Source organism: Mus caroli, unplaced genomic scaffold, assembly GCF_978045245.1.
Source record: "Mus caroli unplaced genomic scaffold, Mus_caroli_1 scaffold_11, whole genome shotgun sequence".
NCBI lineage: Eukaryota > Metazoa > Chordata > Mammalia > Rodentia > Muridae > Mus > Mus caroli.
In genome coordinates, this window is record NW_028227266.1 from 87,609,438 (window position 1) to 87,635,837 (window position 26,400).

The window sequence follows — 26,400 nt, forward strand, 5'->3', positions numbered from 1 at the left end:
CAAGACTTCCTGAGCTCTGTCTAATATTTGGCTATGGGTTTCTGCTTCAGACAGTTGCTGGGTAGAGCCTCTCAGAGGACAGTTATGCTAGAGTCCTGTCTACAAATATTACAAAGTAGCATTAATAGTGTCAGGGATTGGTGTTTGCCTATGGGGAGAGTCTCAAGTTGGTCAGTTATTGGCTGGATATTAGTCCAGTCTCTGCTCCATCTTTGTCCCTGTATTTCTTGTTGGTAGGACAAATTTGGGTTGAATATTTTGTGAATAGATTGGTGTCTTTATCCCTTCACTGGGATGTCCAACCTGGCTACAGGAGGTGGCCACTTCAGTCTCCCTATGTCCCACTGCTAGGAGTCTCAGGTAGGGTCACCTTCATATACTTCCTGGAGCCTCCCCCAAACCACATCTCAGATCTCTGACACCTCCTAGAGATGTACTGTTGCACCTAATTTTTAAAATGCACACTGGATCCAGCTAGTGGGACTAGCAGATGCTCCCCTGACACCTAGTCACCTCCCACAGTAACTAATGCTTCTAGAGATCCCGGCTATCCTTTGAGAAGAGCCACCTGTATTGCTGAAAGTGCTGCCCATTCCGTCTTGACTGGTGCCAGAAACGGCCATCTCACTGCCTATTTCTGGTCACTCTCTCACCCCTCACTTCCTTGGCTTTGCCTACACCTAATCCTACACCCTCTTCCCCTCCCTATCCCCACTCCCACACAGTTCCCTCCATCTATCCACCTCCAGTGATTATTTCATCTACCTTCTGAATGAAATTCAAAGATTCCCCCCTTATGCCCTCCTTGCTATTTACCTTCATAGGGTCTGTGTATTAGTACATCGCTATCCTGAAGTTTATGCCTAATATCCACCTCTAACTGAGTACTTACCATGCATATCCTTTTGAGCCTCGGTTACCTCACTGAGCATGATAGAAATTCTATCCATGTGCATGAGAAGTTCATGATGCCTTTGTTTTTAATGACTGAGTAGTTATTCCATTGTGTAGATACACCCCATTTTCTGTATCCATTTTCAGGTGAGAAACATCTAGATTGTTTCCAGTTTCTGGTTATTACAAATAAAGCTGCTATGAAAATAGTTCAGCAAGTGCCCTTGTGGGATAGGGGAGTACCTTTTGAATATATGTCCAGGAGTTATGGTATAGCTGGGTCTTGAGGTAGAAATAATCCCAGTCTTCTGAGAAACTGCCAAGTTGATTTCCAGAATGGTTGCATAAGTTTGCAATCTACTAGCAATGGAAGAATGTTTCCCTTGTTCCACATGCTCACCAGCATCTGCTATCAGTTGAGATTTTTATCTTAACCATTCTGATGGGTATAAGGTGTAATCTCAGAGCTATTTTAATTTTCATTTCCCTGATGAATAGGGACATTGAACATTTCTTTAAATGTTTCATGGCCAGTAGAGGTTCCTCTCTTATGTGTTCTCTGTTTACCTTTGTACCTCATTTTTAATTGGGTTATTTGGTTTATTCATATATAACTTCTTGAGTTCTTTACATATTTTGGATATTAGTCCACTGTCAGATACAGAGTTAGTGAAACTCTTTTCCCATTCTGTATGCTGCTGTTTTGTCCTACTGACAGTGTCCTTTGCCTTTACAGAAGCTTTTCAGTTTCATGAAGTCCCGTTTATTAATTGTTGATCTTAGTGTGTGAGCTGTCGGTGTTCTGTTGAGGAAATTCTCTCCTGTGCCAATGCATTCAAGACTGTTCTCCTCTTTCTCTTATAGTAGATTTGGTGTATATTATTTTATGTTGAGGTCTTTGATCCACTTCAACTTGAGTTTTATGCAGGGAGATAAATATGGATCTACTTGCAATTTTCTACATGCAGATATCCAGGTAGACCAGCACCATTTGTTGAAGATGTCCTCTCTTTTCCACTGCATGGTCTTGGTTTCTTTGTCAAAATTGTCAGTAGGTGTTATAGGTTTATTTCAGGGTCTTCCATTCCATTCCATTGACTAATTTGTCTGTTTCTGTACCAATACCATGAAGTTTTTATTTTTACTGATCTCTAGTACAGCTTGAAATCAGGGATGGTGATACCTTCAGAAGTTCTTTTATTGTACAGGACGGTTTAGCTATCCTGGAGTTCTGTTGCTCCATATGAAGGTGAGAGTTGTTCTTTCAAGGTCTGTAAAGAGTTGCGTTGTTATTTTAGTGGGAATTGCGTTGAATCTGTAGATTGCTTTTGGTAAGATGGCTATTTCCACTATGTTAACCCTACTGATCCATGAGCATGGGAGGGTTTTTCCATCTTTTGATATCTTCCTCAACTTCTTTCTTCAGCGACTTGAAGTTCTTGTCATAAAGATCTTTTACTTGGTTGGTTAGAACTACACCAAAATATTTTATATTATTTGTGGCTATTAAAAACTGTTATTTCTTTGATGTCTTTCTTAACTTGTTTTCTTTCATTTATTATACAAAGGAGAGCTACTGAATTTTTTAGTTACATCCTGCCACTTTGCTCAAGGTGTGTATCATCTATAGGAATCCTCTGGTAGAATTTTGGAGTAATTTATGTATACTATCTTATCATCTACAATTAGCAAGTCTTTGACTTCTTTTCCTATTTATATCCTCTTGATCTGTTCTAGTTGTCTTATTGCTCTAGCTGGGCCTTCAAGGACTATATTGAAGACATATTGGGAGAGTGAACAGCCTTGTCTTGTACCTAATTTGAGTGGAATTGCTTTAAGTTTCTCTCCATTTGATTTGATGTTAGCTGTGGCTTCTTGTATATTGCCTTTTATGTATCTAGGTATGCCCCTTGTGCCTCTGATCTCTCCATGTCTTTTAACATGAAGGGGTATGTTTGCATCAATATTCATCCACAATACACTTTTAGTTAAAGTCTATTTTATTAGATATAAGAATGGCTAGTTGTTTCTTGGGTCTGTTTGCTTGGAAAACTTTCTTCTAGCCCTTTACACAGAGATAATATCTATCTTTGTTGCTGAGGTGTGTTTCTTCTATAAAGCAGAATGGTGAATACTGTTTAGGCATCCACTCTGTTAGCCTGTCTCTTTTTAGTGAGGAATTGAATCCATTGATATGGTGAAATATTAGTGACCGATGACTGTTAATTCCTATCATTTTAATATTGCTGATGGCTCTGTGTGTGTGTGTGTGTGTGTGTGTGTTTCTTTTTTTGGTTGTGCTGGTGTGATGATTTATTTCTGTTGTTTATTGGGTAATGTTACCCTCCTTATTTTGGAGTTTTCCTACTAGTATCCTCTGTAGGTTTAGATTTGTGGAAAGATACTGTTTAAATATGGTTTTCTTATACTATATCTTGTTTTATCCATGTATGGTGATTGAAAATTTAGCTGGGTATTGTAGGGCTGAGATGCCATATTTGGTCTTAGTGACTCCCAGTCATTTTCCCAGGCCCTCTGGCTTTTAGATTCTCTGTTGAGAAGTTAGGTGTGATTTTGATAGGTCTGCCTTTTTATATGGCCCTTTTCTCTTGCAATTTTCAATATTCTTTCTTTGTTCTTTATTTTTAGTGTTTGATTATTGTGTGGCAGTAGGATTTTGTTTTCTGGTCCAATCTATTTGGCATTCTGCAAGTTTCTTGAACATTTATGACTATCTCTTTCTTTAGCTTTGGGAAGTATGTATGATTTTGTTGAAGATACTTTCTGGGACTTTGAGCTGGGAATCTTCTCCCTTTTCTATTCCTATTATTCTTAGGTTTGAATTTTTTCATAGTGTCCCAAATTTCTTGGATGTTTCATATCACAGTCTTTTTAGATTTAGCATTTTCTTTGACCAATATATTAATTCCTTCTAGCATATCTTCTAAGCCTGAGACTCTATCTTCCAACTCCTGTATTCTATTGGTGATACGTGCATCTAATTTAAAGTTCTTGTTTCAGGATTGCCTAAGTTATGTTTTCTTTATTGCTTCTATTTCCATTTTCAGTTCTTGACCAGGTTTGTTAATTTCCTGTTTGATTACGCTTTTCTGCATTTCTTTATATTTATTCCTTTCCTCTTTAAAGGACTTTATGTGTTTGATTGTATTTTCCTGTATTTGTTCAAGGGGTTTGTTTCCTCTTTGAATGCCTCTACCTTCTTCATTAGATTAGATTTTTCTTGTGATGCAGGTGTGTTAGGATATTCCTAGCTTACTTAGTAGTATTGCTGGGTTTTAATGGTGCCATATTGCCCTTTTTTGTTTTTTTTTTTGTTTAAAGATTTATTAATTATTTGTAAGTATACTGTAGCTGTCTTCAGACACACCAGAAGAGGTTGTCAGATCTTAATATGGATGGTTGTGAGCCACCATCTGGTTTCTGGGATTTGAACTCAGGAGCTTCAGAAAATCAGTCAGTGCTCTTAACCACTGAGCCATCTCTCCAGCCCATTTTTTTTGTTTGTTTGTTTTTTGTTGATGTTGTTATTTGTTTTGTTTTATTTTTCTTATGCTGACATTTAGCCATCTTGTTATTATCTGTTTTTTCAGGCCTAATAGTCCCTGATGGCAGTAGACCTCTGGGGTTGCAGATAGAGCTGGTTGGCCTAGATGGCACTAGGCCTCCTGTGACACTGACAGAGCTGGACATCCCTGATGACTTCAACCCTCTGTGTGTCTGAGTGGCAGCAGGCCTACAGGGATAGTCAGAACTCATGGTTCCTGATGGCTTCAAGCCCCTTGGATTGCAGGTAGGAATGTGGATCAGTATATGGAGCAAAGAGGGGATGAGGCAGACCTTATGGCTGCTGGACTTGCTGGGGAACCCAGTGGTCAGGGAATTCAGGCATGAGTATTTCGCCTGGTTGTCCCAGATGGCTGTAGACCTCCAGGGATGCAGTCAGCGCTATATTCCAGGTAATAAAGTTCAAAAGGGACAAAGTGGAACTTGCTGCTGCTGAGTTTGCTGGGTCCACTTTACATCACTCTATTCCTTCTTCTCCCCAATCCAACTCATCCCATATTCTCCCTTCAAATATATTATCTCTTCTGTAATAACTATTGTTACATTAAGATTACTCCATTTAATGTTGCTCTTATGTATATATGCATGTTTAGTGCTGTTAGTTTGGAATTAGATCATCTGTGAGGGGGCCCACTCCTGGAGAAAACTGATTCTCTCTACACATTGAGTACCTGTAGCTCTTGTTATACAGTGGCATATTAATAGAGGTTATCTTGATACTGGTCCTGTTTAAGCAACTATACTGTTGAGATTTTATGGCCTTATCATCTTTGTCATGTCTTTTGCTTAGATGATTTGTATACTAAGCACTTTCTTTTTATAGGTTGGTTTTGTTTGTTTGTTTGCTTGTTTGTTTGTTTGTTTTTGTATATTCTGGCTATGAATGCTGTATCAGAGATGCAGCTGGCAAAGACCCTTTCTCTTTTATTTTCAACTTCAGGGTTGATTTTTGTTATTGTTATACAGCCCTTTTTGTTGTTTTATGAGTTTTAATTGTCCATTTTGGCCTTAATTACTGAGTAAATGAAATTCTATTCAGAAAGCCTTTGGGGGCTGCCTCTGTGTTTGTTTGACTGTTTCAGCTTTTAAGGTTTCACTTTTAGGCCTTTGATCCATTTAGAATTGATTTGGGGCCGGGTGATAGACAAAGCTCTAATTTCATGACTGCACATGTGCTTTCCCCACTTTCCCTGCTTTCCCCTCACCATTAGTTGAAGATGCTGGCTTGTGTTTATTTGGAATAATGACCAAGTATGAAAAGTTTTAATTGTGTGCATGAGTTTTGTGTGTTATCGATATACATATCTACTTTGTGCCATGACTATGCTATCTTTGTTACTAAACTGCAATAAAGCAGAATATCTGGGATGTTAATCCCTCCAACATGGTCACTTACACAGGACTGAATTGGCTATTCTTGATCTTTTTGTGCTTCCACATGAGTTTTTAGGACTTTTGTGTTTTTGTGAAGAATGTCACATGGATTTTGAATTTCATTGCATTGACTATTGGAATTTCTTTGTTAGGATTATCCATGTTAATTCTACCAACCCAATAGAATAATGGGTTTCCACTTTCTCCTTCAGGGATACAACATTTTCACTGTAGAGATCTTTCACTTCCCATTTTAAATTTACTTCTAAATATTAATTTTGAAGGCTACCATGAATACGAATGTTTCCTTGATCTCTTTTTCAGCTTGCTTTGTATTGGTATATAGAAAGGTTTCTGATTTTTAAAGTTGAATTTGCATTCTAACACTTTACTGAAAATGTTGCTTATTTCTGTTCGGTTTTTGAGATCTATACTTACATAAACATCACCTTACAATAGGGATAATTTTAGTTTTTCTATTTTTCTACACTTGGGTGAAGGTTCTGGGTTAGCTTCAGTAAGTCAGAATGTATATATCGTTGCTATCCCTGGCCTGCGTTTGGGAGTAGGCAGCAGGGACAGAGGAAATGGGTCAGACATCAAGCGAAATAGCAGATCCAACTTCTACCTGGCTCTTGAGGAATTTGTGGATACAGAGACATGTGGTAACAATCCTGTTTCAGACAAGTCCTAAAAGCAAATGGATCTGGCTACTACGTGGATCTGAAACTGAGAAGTGAGATGGGGTAAGGGTTCTAGATGAGAGCAAACAGGACAGTCCAAGACTGTAGACTCCTCCTGTCTCTGAATCTACATGGTCTGAATGGATGGGCAGAGTTGCCCAGGGCAATGTGAGTATCCTAGGTTACACTTATGAAGAAGAGTTGTCCTCTCCAGGAAAATGGATGACTCCACTACGCCCAATGACCTGAAATTGAAATCTCTAGAACATATATGACAAAAGAGGAGAATGAGATCTACAAGTTGTTCTCTGAAATACAAAAGTGTCCCACCATACAAAATATGTGTGAAAACTTAATTTCATAATACACAATCAAAGATGGATTATTATGTTACTTTGGGTTCCCCCTGTCTTGAAATATAGTATTTCTGTTACTCATATCTCTCTAGGTCTTTCTTTAATTTGCCTTCAAGGGAAGACAAGCTAGCAGCAAACCAATCAACTTGCTCATTAGGTCTAATCACATGCATTTTCCCACACTTTTCCCCACACCAAGCAAGGATGCTGCATAAGTTGTAAGCAGTTCCATGAGCTGACTGTCACTTTCTGTCCTCTTAGACATACCGGAGAATACTGACAACAAACTTGCACAAGATGCCCAAAAACACACATCAGAGAGCATGGAGTCAGTAAAAAGGCTTTTCTTTAAGATAAAAATGTTACTTTAGTGATCTTATTCTTCAGTCAAAATCCCATTTTAACAACAATGTTGAGCAGAGTTATCTTAGGTCTTGAGAGACTTAGCTTAAGCAAGGGAAAAGTGGGATTGTAGTAGCCTGGTCCTGACTGAACAGAGCATCAAAGCACCCAGTGTCAAGTGTCACAGTCTGTGTGATAGGACCTTTTATTCTGGGGAAAAATGTTCCTCCTTTGGAAAAATGTATAAATTTCATTTAGAAGTTGACAAGCATGTCAGGTTCCCTTGATGTACATGCAGTATGTCCCACAAAGGTCAGTGTGGAGGAAGCTTCATATGTCCAGGTGGGGATGCTAAGTGGTAAGACTTAACACATAAGCATTACTATAAATAATTGAGACCATATTGCAGAAGGGATTAATTCCACAGCTGACTTCTAAAGCTGCTCAAGCATGTTGCAGTGTGACTTACAGAACACTGAGCAGAGGACAAACAGATAGTGGTAGTTAATGTGGCCTTTGAAATAGGAAAAGTTGGAAATGGCACAACTAAGAAGTTCCAATCTTCTGTGATACCATCACAGAATATACTAATATATAATCTTTCACTTAAAGATGCTTACCTATGCTGATTGGCATTAAGAACATGTTGATGTATTTTTCAAAGACCCATGCAAACAGAAACTAGTGTGACCTGCACTGCATACCCTTTTCTCTCCTTTAAATTTCAGGTGGAAGATAGAAAACGGAGACGCAGTATGTATTGCCAAGTCTCTTAAGACACATTTTAGAAACACATTGTGTCAATATTGGGTTTATTTATATGTGAATGCAACACTATAATCTGTTACCTCTTGAAAAGCATATGGATTTTGTTTCTAAAAAGAATAGTTTTATTAAGTTAAAAAAATTAGGCTAAACGCATTTGAGTAGACTAACTGGACCCATCTATGATCCATGTAGTTAGTTTGGAATGGTGTATACCTGGTGGCATCTAAAACTGTTTTTGTCCAAGATAGTCATCCAGATTATCCACATAAACTCTCTACTGACAAGCTATTTAATTACCATAATAGGATACACATTTTATATACAAAATATGAGTTGAAAGTTCATCACATGTGGTGCATTCATTTCTTTATGTTGATATTCTATGAGGTTAGTGATGAGGCTCTCGATACAGATCAACAGATACTTTGTGGGGCAAAGACTTAGTGATGCCTATATTCCATATTCCCAGCATCTTCCTTCACTAGGTCCAAATCACAGAAAGCCCAGACTCTGCCATGATTACCACAGTGGGCAGAGCCAGGGCTTTCTCTCCATCTGCCACAGACATACATCCACAAGCATGTGATATAGAAAAGCACATTCACTTCTAGTCAGACCATAGATTCTGACAATGAGAGCCCAACACTGCATGAGGGGACATTTGTCACCTACAGTGACCCCAAGCTGCCTTTCCAGTCTCCTCCAGTTGAGGGTTTATCTAGGTGTGACCAGATAAAAAGAAGCTCCCTTTTGCACACCTTCATGTGAGAACGGAGTTGCCCTGACTTGGAGTCTGAGTCATCAGTGGGACATCTGCAGGCTTTGGTACCCTCCTGATTCTGTTCCTCAGTGACCAGACTCAGTCACTGAGAGCCAGGTGACAGTGTGAGGATGGTGGAGCAAGGCCCTGTTTACTGATCCAGGAAACCCACAACTTCTTTTGGGCTGAAAGGCAGACTATGTGTACCTTCAGTTGGATCTGTCAGGGAAGATGGCCACTGATGCATGCATGCAGCTATCATTGTAACTTTGGGTGAATAGTCAGAGGGGCTCACAGCTTCTTACCTCACCTACATCCCACTGTGGCAATGCCATACATTGCCCTTGAGATGTAGTTGGTAAGAATGAAGAGTAAACAAGTGTTCTACAATGTTCTGGAATAAATGCATTCCTGACTCCAGGTACAGTTACTCCTATGTAGCTGAGGTCTTCTGGCATGTCACAGACATCACAGGGCACTCCAGAAACCCGAAGTGTCACATCATAATCACGGGTCAATGTTTAGATCTGTTTCAAGGGCACCCACAGAATGGCACAGCTAAACTGGCAGAAAGACTTTTGAGTTTGACCTGGGAAATAAAGATCAACTTTATGATTTTTTAGCGCATTTGCAGTCTCTTTTCCTCACTCTGCACTGACTGGCATGTAACATGACAAAGTCAATGGAGATTAGAGAGCTGGCCCTGTCTTACAACCACTGATCTAGTGGGTGAGGAAGAACCTTGACTTTGGCCTAGCTTTGGTCACTTTTTTTTCATGCATTCTGAGATCAATCTATAAGAAGCAGAGGGTGGACTTGATAGTTCCCATGAACTAGTATCCATGTACTAGGGCTTAAGAACATGATTTCAGCCCTCCTAGGACTTATCTGGACATTGCCTGTCTATCCTCTATTCTTTAGTGTACTTGAATATTTTACTCTTAGAATAAGAACTGTTTCCTCCAAATGTCTTCAGTAGATTTAGAGAGGTATATCTGCTTCTTCTGCATTATCATTGTGTACTGCTAGCTTTGGCCATCTGTATAATTTGAATAGATTCTGTCTTCACTGTAATCCCGGGGGCTCCTGCTTCTAAGCAGTGTGATCCATAAAGACCCAGGCCTCTCCTTCAGCCCACGCTCTTCACTCTCCTAACACCTTATAAGCTCTTACCCTTATCCTTCTCCAACATCCTCCTCCTGATCAGTATCACCTTGATTCTGAACTCTGCCTGGCAATGCATGACATCTTGGGCTTCCTTAGCATCTGGAGAGAGACAGAGAGAAAGAGAGGCAGAAACAGAGACAGAGACCGAACATGAGAGAGAGAGAGAGAGAGAGAGAGAGAGAGAGAGAGAGAGAGAGAGAGAGAGAGAGAGAGAGAGAGAGAGGAGAGGGAGAGAGAGAGAAGACAGAAGAGAGAAAGAATAGAATGGCCTGGTGTAGTGGCACACACTTTTCATCCCAGCACTTGGGAGGAAGAGGCAGGTATATCTCTGAGTTCAAGGCAGCCTGGTCTACAGACCAAGTTTCAGAACAGCTACACAGAGAAATCCTGTCTGAAAGGTACCCTGGATTATCTGATCCTTGAGAGATTATCCTTGAGAGTTCCTACGAGATGCAACCTAGCATAAGTTTAAACTCATATTTCTTGGTCTTAGAAGACCAACTCTCTGGTCTTTGAGTGATTGATATGAGTAAGAGACTTGAAACATTGGAAGACTTTCTTGCTGTCATCTTTTGCTATCAGCACAGTGCAAGTGTTCCATTTTCCTTCTCTTCCTTGCTCCTCATTGACTCAATCTAGCCTTTAGAGCACAGACATCCTGTTGTAAAAGTTATGCAGTGCTCTCTAAGGAAGCCATGGCCCACAGCCACCAGCTGTTCACAGTTACTCTGTCTTCCTAGGCAGTCACAATGCACCTGAAATTAAAGAGATATTTTATAGAGAAGAAGAGTTGGAATATCATGATGAGGGAAGGTGACTTTTCTTTGGCTAAAATGGAAATGTTGCTGTCTGAATTTCCTATTTCATTTGAGTTTGGCTCTCAAACTATGGTAGCATTGTTATGCATACTATGCTCTGTTTTCTGGGATGATAGAATAGTCCCTTAGCAATAAAAACCTTATGGGGAAAGAGCTTTTGTGAATGGCACAGTCATGTCCAGAATGGATGCTAGCACCCATCCCTCTTGGAAATGATGTTCTTCCTTGAATTACTTTGCAGTTGATGACTGAACGGAAGTTAAAGATGCATCATTCACAAAAAGATGTGGGTTTGTCACAGATATACCTTATCTCTTTTGCCATCTACTAATGTTGGCAGTATCATTCCTTTTCAGTACCAAGGAAGAGAAATAAAGACATGTGCCTACGAGTCACATGGAGTTGCCCTCATAATGTCTTTTTTTTTCCTGTAATTTCAGGGGTCTTTGGAAGAATCTCAAAGCTGTAAGTATTATTTAACTCCTTGTTGAGATAGAAATTGTAACTGCTAAGATAGGTCTGACATCTCTTACTGGCTTCTCTTTGATGGGCCAACCAACTTGTTATTTCGGGAAGCAAGGCACCATGTTGTTTTTGGAGTTTTGTTTTGTTTTGTTTTTTTAAGTTTCTTCTAGATATACTTTTATAGTCAAGTTTCTGTCTAGGTTTCTGTGAAACTGTGTACACAGAGAATGCTGGGGGTTGTGTGCTTCAGTGGTCTGTGATTTTGAGTGTATGAGATCCTGTGTGGTGTTATGGTTTATGGGAGACATAGTTCACACTTTAATTGAAATTTATAGTTTATTATCTCATTGGTCTCCTTGGCATTTGTGCCTGGATATTGTTATCATCCTTGCTTCAGAAAACAGCCTAAGAATTCCTGGCTCTCAAAACTGTATACAGAGAGAAAGTGAAAACCTGAGTCCGTTCATGCTGTGGAATGCCCTTGCTTCCTTGGTTGAGCCTTAAATTCATTAAAGAAAATCTGAAGACAATAGCATCATGGCTGAGAGTGCAGCATGTAGTTCAGAGGTGCTGCCGATCCAGGAAGAGTTGTGTCTGTTGTCCAGTTAACTGCATATGTAAACTAAGATGTTGCCACAGATGGCTTGAAAGCATTCATGTGAAAAGTCCAAAGACTCCCTGCTGTGTCTGGTCTTTTTACACAGTTCTTTGAAGTAAAAAGCAATCATGAAGGACCCTAAGGTAGCTACATCAGTAGGTTTTAGACTCCTTTAAGAAGCTGACCTGAAACATGAAAATAAAATTACTGAAGAACTATAGTACACTTGATTATAGCACTGTGAGAAATAAGATTTTCCAAGCTTGCTTGCCAATCACCAGGAAAGATTCAGTTAAACAGTCCTCTACAGTTCGGGAAAAACACCTGTTTGTGGCACAAATCTAGTGCTAACAATTACACATACTGAGCTTTAAAACTCTTTTAATAATTAAATCATGCCATTTTTCTTATTTCTCTTTCTGACCATCCCCATACTCCCTACCTTGTTCTCTCTCAAATTCATATCTTCTGAGCACCATTCCTGTGTGTGTGTGTGTGATGTATGTATGTGTCTCTCCTGTTTGGTTTTAAAACACCAAATAATCTGCTCTGAAAACTTACATGCAAATAATGCAAAGTATGGATCAGCTTGATTTCTTTTTTATTGTTCAAAAGGGTTTTAGTTAAGGGACAAGGATCCTAGGTATCTTTTTGTTCTGGTTTTCCCCTCTTTTGAACATCCTTGTACACTGGAGAATGGACTCAAAGCAGTCTAGGCTATCTCCATATACTCATGTGCAAATTGAGAATGTTCCCTGAGGCTTTTATAATCACTAGTTATTAACAATCTGACAGATACTCTGTTTTATCCTATATTTCCCAGATGGTATCAGTGTTCCAGAATCCCGAGAAACCGTTAAGAATGCCTTTGTTAGTCTTCTATAGAAATGCACGTCTAATTGTATTCTAATTGTGTTGTTTTTTGAAAATTGGTTTTCTCTGTGGAATTCAGTGAATTGCTTGTCTATTTGTCCGTTTTACCAGTAGATCTCCAGCTCTCTGGTGTTATTGATATCACCATATTCATTAAAATTGTACCATAGAGGCAGTTCCCTCAAAAGTGACTTTTCATGCTCTAATAAGAATTGTGTGCCTACAATATAAATGGGCTGGAAAGTTCACTGTTGGAAAGACTCCTTCCATCTCTATGTGTGTCATATGCAGTACCATATGGTATCTGTCTATTGTTCTCTAAATCATCCAGAGAAAGCCAGGCCATTGTGTTGTATATGATATAAGCCAAACCTGACAATGCTTTCTTTTTTATAATTGCAGATTACTTCCACCATGAGAAAGCATTGTAAGTATCTTTAATCCCTCCCTTGTTCAGGAAATATCTTAGTGTTTCATTTCTGAGAAACCTCACTCCAGGTCCCTGTTGTGAAGAAGGGCTGAAGGTTAAATGAGAGATATTGGTTCCACCATACATGTTCCATGGAAAATCCCAAGAAGAACTGGGGTTAATTTCAGGCCAGTGTGAATTGATGTGGCATATTCTGTTCAGATTTTCTTCCAGATATTGATAAGTTGGAAGACACAGATACTGAAAATGCAAAAAAAAAAAAACCAGTGGGTAGTAAAGAATATTTATCGGGTGAGTAACAGAATGCCCCGTTGGACATCAACAGGAAAGGGGCTCATGAATCACTTGGGCTATACATTCTGCTTGCCAGGCTGAGGCAGTGAGAAGGGCATCAGTGAGATGTAGGTTTGTTTGATTCTCCTTCCAGCTGTAATGGTAACATATACAAGCAAAGCACAGCAAACCCCACTGGCAATTATAGATGAGGCAGGGGAGTTGGGGGAATGGCTTTTTAAGCAAGAGCACTGACTGCTCTACCACAGGAATGAGATTCTAATCTCAGCACCCCACATTGATTCTTACATCCATCTGTAAGGCCAGTTCCAGCATATCTGATGCCCTCCTCTGATGTTGATTTGCACTGCATGCATATGGTACACAGGTACTCATGTGCAGGCAATACAGCTGAAATAAACTTAGAAATAAAAGCATTCTCCCTGCCTCTTACGATGCCAAAACTCCAAACCTTTGATTGTAAGTTTGAGATCTCCTAGTGCACTGCTTGTTTGACATCTGGCGTTCACTTCTGATTGCTGATTTATGATAGAATTATCAGTGGAGTACAACTCTCCATTATGAACCTTGAATACAAAGGTCATGAAGTGCGGGCCCAATAATGCCAAAGAAGGATATCCTCTTCCAGCTGGTCCTGCAGGATTTATCAAGCACCTCTATGGTCCTCTCTTGCCTGTTCAGTCTCTCTATAAAGGGAACTCTATGGGTGGATGGCAGAGTGAGTGGTCTGGCCTCACTGTAGCACCCTCTTTAACATGAGGAGTCAATGAGCCAGTGGAAAGCTGAAGCTAACCTGGTGTGAACCAATGTGGCTATATCTTCTACAGGCAGAAATGAGTGAGCCACTCTGTTTATTTTCTTGCAGATTCCATTGATCTACAATACTGGGACATGAGAAATGAATCATGTACTGATACTCCTGGTAGGTAACTGCATTCTCAGTATATACTGTCACTGTCATATGGGGAAGGTGTCAGAAGGGGAAAAGCATAGAGGGAAGGCTATATGTGAGCTTATTACCAGCCTGTGCTCTTCACACTAAACTGACCTGTAGGGTGAATGGGTCAAAGAACATGTTGACACCTGTATTGGAAACTCTGGCCTAGTAATTGACAGTGAATCTAAACCTCTGGTCCAGCTATGACCTCCTTTTCAGACATCCCTAGTTCAGAATATGCACATATGTTCCCAGGATTTAAAAGGCTTGGCCATTTGTATTTTCTTTCCAGTGTCCTTTCTAGCTTTATCTCCTACCTGTGTCCGAAACTCATTTTCCTGCCATGTCTCATCAGATCTCCTTGCTTTGTCATCCTGTGTGTCACATCTTTCCTCTGAGCTCTCTGAGGCTTTTGTGTACTTCATGCTTAGTACATTTCTCACCTGTTTTCTCTTGTCTAGAGTATGAATCAATGGAGAGTATATTCCCCAAAGTCTTCTGTGAAAACCCTGCAGTGGGGTCAGGTTTTACTTTATTGAGAAGTATGTATATATGTATGTATGTATGTATGTATGTATGTATGTATTTGTTTATGTTTGTCTGTCTGTCTCTCTGACTGTCCTGTATCTACTTTGGATGCATTGATTCTGCCTTTTGTAAACTCAAAGACTCCTCTTTCTGATCAATGTGTCCACAGAGATACAGGAGCCCCTCATAGGCCACATTGTCTGACCATGATTCTGTCTCTTATCCACAGGCTTTCCCAACCTCTTCCCTATTTCCTGAGTAAAATGGTGACTCTGTACTTTGTGCCTAGTAATCCATAAAAAACCTTTCTATCTTATTACTGATTCTGCTAACTGGATTATACTGGCCACCTGATGTGACCTAACCTTCTAATATGTGGTTCCCTGCATTCCCTCCCATTTTGTGCCTAAGCTTATTCAGTTGTTCAAGTTCTTCCCTTGAAATTTGGCCTCACTTTAATCCCATAAAAGTTCATATTACAGCCAAAAACAAATTGGAAGTATATACAATGAGACATTGCTTAGGGACATGCTCAGTAAGACATAGTTGAATCTTACCGGATCATCTGGTTCATGCCTTCCCTTGTGGAACAGTGGGGAAGGGTTGTATTTGCCCCACTGGGGAAAGCAGGGGAGCTCAACAGAGGGGGGACAGGTTTGCTGAGCACAGCACAGTCAGCAAGCAAAGCTTTGTTTCTGATGTAATAGGAGACCCAAAGGGAACGTCCAAAAGTTGCAACCAACAAAATGACAACCAATAGAGTTTTTTCCCAGACAATGTTGATATAAGAAAGGTAGGGTATGTGTTTGAAGTCACTTACCTAGTAAGGTCAACTTGATCCTTGCAAGAAATACCCAACAGGGTCTCAGAGCTCTGTGCCACAACTCATTTACTATTTTGAACCTATTTCTACTCTATATCTAGTGGTCAACGTACTTTTGCCACCAGAGGAAAGACCAGAAGATGTCCTGATAAAAAGGGAGAAGAAGAGGAAAAAGAGGAGGCGTTGGTTCCGGGACTCCGCCAAACTTAGGAACTTAGTCTGCACAGGTGAGAGTGTGCACCACAGAGGCAGACTGTGGAGCGCCGCTATCTCGTAAACATCCTGTGCTGAGTCATTTCCTCAATAACAACTCGTAAACATCCTGTGCTGGAAATCCCCGCCCCGGGCAGCTCCGCCTCAGGGATGGGGCAATCAGTGTTGAGCCAATCATGGCTTGCCACGTCCGAGGCAGGGAGAATTTCTTATAAAAGGGAGGGGCTCGGATTGCCTGGGGTCTCCGGTTGTGAAGCTTATGCTCTCCCTCTCAAGACGCATAAAGCTTGCTGCAGAAGAACCCTATTGTGTGTGGTGTCCTTATTCGCGGGCGAATTAGAGAACACTCACATCTGGTGCCGAAAACCCGGGAAAACAAAGAACATCGTGAGCACCGTCGGAGATCCCTCGGTGACGGGGAGGGTCCAGAACTGCAGGAACTACGTCTCGGAAAGGTATGCCTGAATTTTATCTGACCCTTTCGCACTCCCTTCAACTAACTGGGCCGTGGGAGGGATTGCCCGAGGCTTTAATTATCGTCTTCGTGGCTTTGGTTGTATGGTTCCTAGCCCGAAAGAAAGGGCAAAAGGTTTTAGAAGCTATGCAGGAAGGTATGTCAGAATCCGAGCGTAGTGAGAGGATGGGTGTGCGCACAAAAACCGTAAAAAAGGCAAAAAAGGGAAGTGAAAAAGGACCTCCCGGGAGAAATAGAAAGGGAGAGAAGGGGAGCAGCAGGCCCGGGTTATATCCGACCCGAGAACTGGCTGCCCTCCACCTAAGAGATACCTCGGATTCTTCTGAAACCGAGGATAGTAAGCTGACCTCGGAGGAAGAGGGCGAGTTAGAAGAAGAAGCAGTTAGATATAAAGGAGAAAGGTATCACCCAGATGAAGGCGGGCGACCTGAGTCAAGTAAGCCCGCGTCCGGTGTCTTCTCTAAGGATAGGAGATTGTTGGCTGCCGCCATTCCCTCCGCTCCCCCACCTTATGAGGCCCGGTCATCCACAACTTCCTTTTTTCCCCAAAGGATCCTCCGCAAGCTACACTTAGCGTTTCCTGTTTATGAACAGGAAGGGGGGAGAATCTACGCTCCTGTAGACTATAGTCAGATAAAAGATCTTGCAGAATCAGTAAGAAAATATGGTCCCAATGCTAATTTTACTATTATGATTCTTGAAAGAATGGCACAAACTGCCATGACACCTAGTGATTGGCAAATGGTGGTTAAGGCCGCCTTGCCTACCATGGGACAATACATAGAATGGAAAGCCTTGTGGCATGAGGCAGCCCAGTCCCAGGCCAGGGCCAACGCAATAGCCCTTACGCAAGAGCAGCGGGATTGGACATTTGACCTTTTAACAGGCCAAGGCCCGTGGGCCGCAGATCAAATTAATTACCATTGGGGGGCGTACGCCCAGATTTCCAGCACAGCCATACGGGCCTGGAAGTCACTTAATCACAAGGGAGAAACCACCAATCAGCTTACAAAAATTGTTCAAGGGCCCCAGGAGCCCTTTGCCGACTTCGTCGCACGCATGGTGGAGGCGGCAGGAAAAATCTTTGGGGACCCAGAGGGGATAGGACCCTTTATTGAGCAACTGATTTTTGAACAAGCCACCCAGGAATGCAGGAATGCCATTGCTCCTAGAAAATCAAAAGGGTTGCAAGAATGGCTAAGAGTGTGTAGAGAGCTTGGAGGTCCACTTAGCAATACTGGCCTCGCGGCCGCCATCATGTTAGCACAAAAGCATCCTCCACAAAAGAAGACCGGTGAACAGACCTGTTTTAATTGTGGTAAGCCTGGACATTTCAAAAGAGATTGCAAAGCCCCAGACAAGAAGGGGGGGTCTTGACCCTCTGCACGAGGTGTGGTAAAGGGTACCACAGAGCAGATCAATGTCGCTCAGTGCGAGATATACAGGGAAGGCTTTTGCCTCCATTAAATGTTCCTGCTCCCAATGTGTCAAAAAACGGGTCACTGGGCCCACGGTCCCAGGGCCCTCAAAGATATGGGAACCGGTTTGTCAGAACATCCGGGATGGCGGAAGAAGCGACCCAGGAAGACCCACAAGGGTGGACCTGCGCGCCGCCTCCGACCTCCTACTAATGCCCCAAATGAGTATCCAACCAGTACCTATAGAGCCAATGTCACCTTTGCCCCCTGGGACCATGGGCCTTATCCTCGGACGAGGATCACTCACCTTACGGGGCCTAGTGGTCCATCCTGGGGTTGTTGACCATCTACACTCCCCCGAAATACAGGTCTTATGTTCCAGCCCCAGGGGCGTGTTTTCCATCAGTGCAGGAGATAGGATAGCTCAATTGCTGCTCCTCCCCGACACCCTCTGGGAGGACTCCCCAGGCCCCAGTCCCAAAACGATGGGGTCGTCAGGAACTGATTCAGCCTACCTTGTTGTATCCCTGAATGAAAGGCCCAAACTCTGCCTCGAAGTAAATGGAAAAAGGTTTGAAGGTATTCTTGATACCGGGGCAGACAAAAGCATTATATCCACGCACTGGTGGCTAAAAGCTTGGCCCACTACAAAATCGTCCCACTCTCTACAAGGTCTGGGATATCATTCATGCCCTGCCATAAGCTCAATGAGTTTGACCTGGAAGGCTCCTGAGGGACAAAAGGGTAAATTCGAACCTTATGTGCTCCCGCTCCCAGTAAACCTTTGGGGGAGAGACATTATGCAACATTTGGGCCTAACCCTGTCCAATGAAAAAATCGTGTCGGAGGAAGGGTTGAACAAGGCAAAAAACATGATGCTATAATTTCACATATGCCGCTAATCTTTCTAAGAGTTTGTCCCAACAGCTGCTATATAATTGGACGTCTGATTTTGATCAAACCCTCCAGAAACTTAGATTGGCCATCGTCCAAATCAATTCCACCAGACTTGACCTCTCCTTGACCGAAGGCTTTTCGTCATGGATTTCTTCTGCTGTTTCTTATTTTAAGGAATGGGTGGGGGTGGGTTTGTTTGGAATTCTCCTTTGCTTCGGATCGGTATCTAGCTTATGGTTAATTTGCAAATTATATAAGAAAAATAATAGAGACAAAATCATGATATCCCAGGCGCTTGCTGCCTTGGAGCAGGGGCAATCTGCACAGGTATGGTTGGCGGCGCTTAAACAAAATTGATTTGCACCACTGGTCGCTGGCTGCCCGCGCTTTAGCGGGTGAGCTTCAGCAGCCCTAGAGGATTGTAGAGCAATGCATCGCACAGGTGGTCCCCCCGTCCCACCTGGGGAATATGCCGTCTAGTGGGGGTTTCCTGCCCTAGTCTTCCCCTCCTCGAAAAAATGGCAGAGGGACAGGTCGGAGCAACTTCGGGTCCCACTCAAGCCTAGTTGTTGCTTGCGGACATAGTTCTTACATCTCTGAGTAAGAGGATTCGGCCAATGTTCCCGTCCTCTCATACTGGGTGTCCAGTTGGTTTTATTAGACAAAAAAGGGGGAGATGTGGAGCGCCGCTATCTCGTAAACATCCTGTGCTGAGTCATTTCCTCAATAACAACTCGTAAACATCCTGTGCTGGAAATCCCCGCCCCGGGCAGCTCCGCCTCAGGGATGGGGCAATCAGTGTTGAGCCAATCATGGCTTGCCACGTCCGAGGCAGGGAGAATTTCTTATAAAAGGGAGGGGCTCGGATTGCCTGGGGTCTCCGGTTGTGAAGCTTATGCTCTCCCTCTCAAGACGCATAAAGCTTGCTGCAGAAGAACCCTATTGTGTGTGGTGTCCTTATTCGCGGGCGAATTAGAGAACACTCACAGCAGACAGCTTTTGAGACAGGCAGGAGCCACAGAGCCGCTGAGGCAGCACCCTTTTGTGGCCGCAGACATCTGGCACCCTCCCAGCCGGAGGACAGTGGTCCGCCCTGCACGGGAGCCCTCTGCCTCAGGAGCAGGGAGCGCCATCTTGGATCCGGGACTCCGCCGAACTTAGGAACTTAGTCTGCACAGGTGAGAGTGTGCACCACAGAAGCTGACAGCTTCTGTGACCTGCCAAAGCAACACAGCATCTGGGAAAGGTCCTGTTTTGGGCCTTCTTCTTCGGCCAGGAGGAGGTCCAAACACCAGATATCTGTGCACCTTCCCTGTAAGAGGAGAACTTGTCAGCAGAGAGTGCTCTAACCACTGAAACTCAGAGGAGAGAGCCTGTCTCCCAGGTCTGCTGATAGACGGTAATCAGAATCACCAGAAGAACAATCTCTAAACAGAGACAACTATAACAACTCCAGAGATTACCAGATGGCGAAAGGTAAACGTAAAAATCTTACTAACAGAAACCAAGACCACTCACCATCATCAGAACCCAGCACTCCCACTTCGCCCAGTCCAGGGCACCCCAACACACCTGAAAAGCTAGACCTGGATTTAAAAGCATATCTCATGATGATGGTAGAGGACATCAAGAAGGACTTTAATAACTCACTTAAAGAATTACAGGAGAACATTGCTAAAGAGTTACAAGTCCTTACAGAAAAACAGGAAAACACATCCAAACAGATGATGGAAATGAACAAAACCATACTAGACCTAAAAAGGGAAGTAGACACAATAAAGAAAACCCAAAATGAGGCAACACTGGAGATAGAAACCCTAGGAAAGAAATCTGGAACCATAGATACCAGCATCAGCAACAGAATACAAGAGATGGAAGAGAGAATCTCAGGTGCAGAAGATTCCATAGAGAACATTGGCACAACAATCAAGGAAAATGGAAAATGCAAAAAGATCCTAACTCAAAACATCCAGGAAATCCAGGACACAATGAGAAGGCCAAACCTACGGATACTAGGAGTGGATGAGAATGAAGATTTTCAACTCAAAGGACCAGCAAACATCTTCAACAAAATTATAGAAGAAAACTTCCCAAATCTAAAGAAAGAGATGCCCATGAACATACAAGAAGCCTACAGAACTCCAAATAGACTGGACCAGAAAAGAAATACCTCCCGACACATAATAATCAGAACAACAAATGCAATAAATAAAGATAGAATACTAAAAGCAGTAAGAGAAAAAGGCCAAGTAACATATAAAGGTAAGACTATCAGAATTACACCAGATTTTTCACCAGAGAATATGAAAGCCAGAAGATCCTGGACAGATGTTATACAGACACTAAAAGAACACAAATTCCAGCCCAGGCTACTATACCCAGCCAAACTCTCAATTAACATAGATGGAGAAACCAAAGTATTCCACGACAAAACCAAATTCACACATTATCTCTCCACGAATCCAGCCCTTCAAAGGTTAATAATAGAAAAAAACCAATACAAGGACGGAAACCAAGCCCTAGAAAAAACAAGAAGGTAATCCCTCAACAAACCTAAAAGAAGACAGCCACAAGAACAGAATGCCAACTTTAACAACAAAAATAACAGGAAGCAACAATTACTTTTCCTTAATATCGCTTAGTATCAATGGACTCAACTCCCCAATAAAAAGACATAGACTAACAAACTGGCTACACAAACAAGACCCAACATTTTGCTGCTTACAGGAAACTCATCTCAGAGAAAAAGATAGACACTACCTCAGAATGAAAGGCTGGAAAACAATTTTCCAAGCAAATGGTATGAAGAAACAAGCTGGAGTAGCCATTTTACACATGCTCCACTATGTTCATAGCAGCCTTATTTATAATAGCCAGAAGCTAGAAAGAACCGAAATGCCCCTCAACAGAGGAATGGATACAGAAATTATGGTACATTTACACAATGGAGTACTACTCAGCTCTTAAAAAGAATGAATTTATGAAATTCCTAGCCAAATGGATTGACCTGGAGGGCATCATCTTGAGTGAGGTAACACAATCACAAAGGAACTCACACAATTTGTATTCACTGATAAGTGGATATTAGCCCCAAACTTAGGATACCCAAGATATAAGGTACCATTTGCTAAACGCATGAAACTCAAGAAGAATGAAGACCAAAGTGGGGACAATATGCCCCTTCTTAGAATTGGGAACAAAACACCCATGGAAGGAGTTACAGAGACAAAGTTTGGAGCTGTGATGAAAGGATGGACCATCTAGAGACTGCCATATCCAGGGATCCATCCCATAATCAGCTTCCAAACGCTGACACCAGTACATACACTAGCAAGATTTTGCTGAAAGGACCCAAATATAGCTGTCTCTTGTGAGACTATGCCGGGGCCTAGCAAACACAGAAGTGGATGCTCACAGTCAGCTATTGGATGTATCACAGGGCTCCCAATGGAGAAGCTAGAGAAAGTACCCAAGGAGCTAAAGGGATCTGCAACCCTATAGTTGGAACAACATGATGAACTAACCAGAACCCCGGAGCTCTTGTCTCTAGCTGCATATGTATCGAAAGATGGCCTAGTCGGCCATCACTGGAAAAAGAGGCCCATTGGACTTGCAAACTTTATATGCCCCAATATAGGGGAATGCCAGGGCCAAAAGAATGGGAATGGGTGGGTAGGGAAGTGGGGGGGGGGTATGGGGGACTTTTGGGATAGCATTGGAAATGTAATTGAGGAAAATATGTAATAAAAAATATTAAAAATTTAAAAAAATTACACAGAAAAAAAAAGAAAAAGAGGAGGCACTATTATTAATAAAAACCCTCCATATTGCTCCAGTAAGTACAGCACATCCAGAGGCTTCAGGAACTTAAAAAGCATTGAAGGGATTGAGAGGGAGGGCACAGAGAAACAGAAACCAAGACAGACATTCTGAGCCTCCAGTTTACCAGGATCAAGAATTGCTATATCAAAACCTTGTAGAGTTGTCAGGAGATAGTGAGAAAAGAACGATGGATGCATGAGGGCTGATGGTGAGGGGGTTGTGGTTTGGAAGGACAATGTTAACAAGATAGAACAATACTCTGAGGTACAAATCCCAAGGTGGGAAGGAATCTGACATCGAAGGAAACCATCAAGTCCCCATGGAGGGTTTCTTACTTAGGGTTACTATTGCTGTGATGAAACACCATACAAAACTTGGGAAGGATAGGGTTTATTTGGCTTACATATCCTTAATCACAGACCGTTGAGAGAAGCCCATTAAGGAAGTCAAACAGTGATGGAACCTGGGGGCAACACTGATGCAGAGGCCATAGAGGACTCCCGCTTACTGCTCCTTAATGGCTTACACAGCCCACTTTCTTATAGAATATAGGATCATGAGTCTATGGATGGCCCCACACACAATAGACTGAGCCCTCTCACATCAATCACTAATTAAAGAAATGATCTGTAAGCTTGCCTCCAGCCTGGTCTTGTAGAAGCAATTTCTCCACTGAGGCGCCCTCCTCTCAGATGACTTTAGCTTGTGTCATGTTGATGTTAAAATAGTGAAGACTAAGGGCATGAGGATGGAAGGCAAATACATAAATCATGAAGTACCATAAGGTTGGTGGTACTACTCATGTCAAAGAATGTATAAATAGCATCAAGAGTCAGAGTCTGGAAATAAGACTGAGAGGTGAGAGTGGACAAACCTCGCCAGGCCAGACTCAATAACACCCATTAAAGGAGTGAAGAGACTTGATGGAATGAAAAGGTGACTGTTCAGGAGCTCTTTCCACTTCAAAGTAGCAAAGTCTCAAAAATCTGTGGTGCCATTCAGCTAGAAACCACAACTCTACCTTGCCAGGGTTTTCTCTAGGTATGAGTTACTGGAGGCATGGAGAGTTGGAACAGACAGGAAAGAGACCTTGAACATAGGAAAGTGGATATTCTCAGCTATGACAGATGGGAGGCCTAGGAAAGGGCTGTCCAGCCACTGCAGAGTTTCGTGTCTTTTGATATAACCCTTTATTTCTCTGTTCATAAGCTCCAGGCCTAGTTATGAATGGGGGGGGGGGTTGGTAGCTGTTATCAGAGAGGTGCTAGCAATGGCCAGAACAACCTTAGTACAAAGCTTCTTCCAGGTCTCTGAATCCAAGGACAATGGCTTTGTCACCTGTGAAACCTCTGGTAAGATCTAGGTCCTTGCTTTACTCTTGAATCTCCATTATCAGACTCTTTGACACCTAATCCCACTGATGCTGTGCTTCTGAGGTTATTCTGTCATTTCAAACTTAATTATAGAAATGCCGAGGTGTGTTGGCTCATTTTGTCAACTTGTAACGCAATCTAGAGTTATCTGATAGGTGGAAATCTCAATTGAGAAAATGATTGCATAAGATACACCCATAGAGCATTTTCTTTCCTTTATTTTTTTCCACTAATTTATATATTCACTTTACATCCCAACCTCAGCCTCAGCTCCTCCTAGTCCTCCCTCCCTGGCTCACATGGCCCCTTATACCACTCCCCACTCCCCTTGTCCTCTCAGAAGGGGGAGTTCCCTCAACAGAAACCAACCCATCCTGGCACCTCAAGTCACTGCAGGACTCGGTATATATTCTTCCACTGAGGTCAGACAGGACAGCCCAGTTAGGATAGCAGGATCCACAGGTAGACAGAAGAATCATGGTAAGCCACCATTCCAGTTGTTGGTGCATCTGTATGAAGACCAAGATGTACATCTGTGCCTGGAGGCTAGACCCAGTACTTGTATGCTCTTTGGTTGGTGGTCAGTCTCTGGAAGCCACCAAGGGTCCAAGTTAATTGACTTTGCTGGTCTTAATTTCGAGTCCATATCCCCTACAGGTACCTCAATCCTTCCCACAAATCTTCCACAAGATCCTGAGCTGGTCTTGAATCTCCATTATCAGCCTCCTTAGGCTGTGAGTCTTTGGGTGGAGCTTCTCAGAGGACACTTATGTTATGCTCCTGCCTCTCCAAGTATAGCAGAGTATCATTAAGAGTGTCAGGGATTAGCTCTTGCCCATGGGATGGTTCTCAATTTGGGCCAGTCATTCCCTCAGTCTCTGTGACATCTTTATCCCTAAACATTTTGTACACAAGACAAATTTTAGGTGAAATGATTTGTGGGTAGTTTGGTGTTCTTATCTCTCCACTAGGAGTCCTGCCTAGCTATGAAATGGCCACTTCAGGCTGTATATGCCCCAATGCTAGGAGTCTCAGTTAGAGTCACCCTCATGTACTTCCTGGAGTCTCCTCCACCCCAGGTCTCTGGCACCTCCTAGAGATCCCTGTGCCCCATCATGCTATCCCATCTAGCCCTGTTTTCCATTCACACTCTCAGCCCTCTTTCCCACCCTGCTTCCTCAATCCATCCACCCCCAATCACAATTTTTTCCCCTTCTGAGTGAGATTGAAGCATCCTCTCTCAGGCCCACCTTGTTACTTGGCTTCTTAGGGTCTGTGAATTATAGTATGGGTAGACTGTACTTTATGGCTAGTATCCACTGATAAGTGAGTATATGTCATGCATGTCCCTTTGAGTCTGGGTTACCTTACAGAGCATGATATCTTCTAGTTCCACCCATCTGCCTGCAAATTTTAAGATGTCCTTGTTTTTAATAACTGAGTAGTATTCCATTAGTTAATAAACCACATTTTCTTTTTCCATTCTTTGGTTGAAGGGCATCTGGGTTGTTTCTAGTTTCTAACTGTAACAAATAAAGCAGCTATGGATACAGTTCAGCACGTGTCCTTGCAGGATGGTGGAACATTTTTTTCAGTGTTTGCCCAGGAGTGATACAGCTGGATATTTAGGTAGAACTATTCTGAGAAACTGCCAAATTAATTTCCAGAGTAGCTGTTTGCACTCCCACTAGCAGTGGAGTAGTGTTCCCCTTGGTCCACATCATTGCTAACATGTGATGTCTCTTGAGTTTTGGATTTTAGCCTTTCTAATGGGTATAAGATGGAATCTCAGAGTTGTTTTATTTGCATTTCCCTGATGATGAAGGTCATGAATCATTTCTTTAAGTGTTTCTTGGCCACCCAAGATACCTCTATTAAAAATTCTGTTTAGCTCTGTACTCCATTTTTAAATTTGTGTTAATAACCCAAATAAAACCTAATAGGTTGGTATGTAGCTTCTTAGGTTCCATAGATATTTTGGATATTTTACCACTCTCAGATGTAGAGTTGGTGAGATTTTTTCCTATTGTGAAACTTTTCAATTTCATGAGATCCCATTTATGAAATGTTGATTGTAGTGGCTGGGCCAGTGGTGTTCTCTTCAGGAAATCGTCTCCTCTACCAATGTATCCAAAGCTATTGTCCACTTTCCTCTATTAGATTTATCTTATATGATTTAATGTTAAGGTCTTTGATCCACCTGGACTTGAATTTTGTTCACAGCAATAAACATGGATCTATTTGCATTCTTTTACATGCAGACATCCAGGTAGACCAGCTATATTTGTTGAATATGCTTTCCTTTTCTCCATTGTATAGTCTTAGGTTCTTTGTCAAAAATTAAATGTCAATAGTTGTGACGGTTTATTTCAGGGACTTTGACTCTTTTGATCAACCTGTCAGTTTCTATACAAAATATCATGGATTTTTTTATCTCTATTGCTATGTAGAACACTTGAAATCAGGAATGGTGATACCTCCGGAAGATATTGTATTATACAGGAGTT

General features: G+C 42.0%; 1 pseudogene; it reads left to right on the forward strand.

The window, feature by feature from the left end:
* The window catches only part of LOC147002094 (uncharacterized), a 61,748-nt pseudogene that overhangs the window by 33,645 nt on the left and 1,703 nt on the right, over positions 1–26,400 (forward strand).